Source organism: Microtus ochrogaster, chromosome 8, assembly GCF_000317375.1.
Source record: "Microtus ochrogaster isolate Prairie Vole_2 chromosome 8, MicOch1.0, whole genome shotgun sequence".
NCBI classification, from domain to species: Eukaryota; Metazoa; Chordata; class Mammalia; order Rodentia; family Cricetidae; genus Microtus; species Microtus ochrogaster.
Window position 1 is genome coordinate 42,702,096 of NC_022015.1, and position 898 is coordinate 42,702,993.

Genomic DNA, 898 nt, shown 5'->3' on the forward strand with positions numbered 1-898 from the left:
GGGAGGGGAGGGGAGGGAAGGGAAGACTCAATGGGAAGAAAACATAATGGGAAGAAAACCCATTGTGCCTCCTCTTAAGAAAACCCTCAGTGATCTCTTAGGGCAGTGGTTCTCAACCCATGGGTCATGTCCCCTTTGGAAGGTCAAATGACCCTTTCACAGGGGTCACCTATCAGATGTCCTGCATATAAGATATTTACATTATGATCCATAACAGTAGCAAAATTACAGTTATGAAGTAGCAATGAAGATAATTTTATGGTTGTGGTCATAACAAGATGAAGAACTATACTAAAGGGCCGCGACACTAGGAAGATTGAGAACCTCTGTCTTATGGCTATCTCCATGAGACTCAGATTGTAGTTGCAGACCAGTAGCTGGATCTGTTGCAAACTGATGAAGTGCTAAACTAATGATCTTGAATTTCCTCCACCGACTCTAATTCATTCTCACCCTGTTCTTCTTAAATCCCTCATCAAGAGACGCCCACACCAGTCACATCTGTAGAAGCCACTATAAGTCACATCTGTAGAAGCCAAGCCAACTGTGAGGATCCAAGTCAGCTACAGTTTAGATGTAGGTGGTAGATGATATTGGATGTTCATATGAAATGTCTCAAATGGCAGCCACTAAGGAAAGCAAAGGCGGGTGGGGGGAAGGGGGTAGGGCAAAACACAACATAATGGAAAGCTAGAACTACCCCTGTAGCAGTGTGTCATTGGCACATAGATTTAAACAATCCCAAAAACACTTGCTGATATCCTATTTGAACTCTCCACTTGCAACTGTACAAAGAATATGGTTGTTCTAAAAGTGTTGAGATTGGAAGAGAAAAAGGCTTCAACCATCAGGGAGAGCAGGGTCCAAAAAAATTCTTCTGCTGTCAAAGACTAAAAAA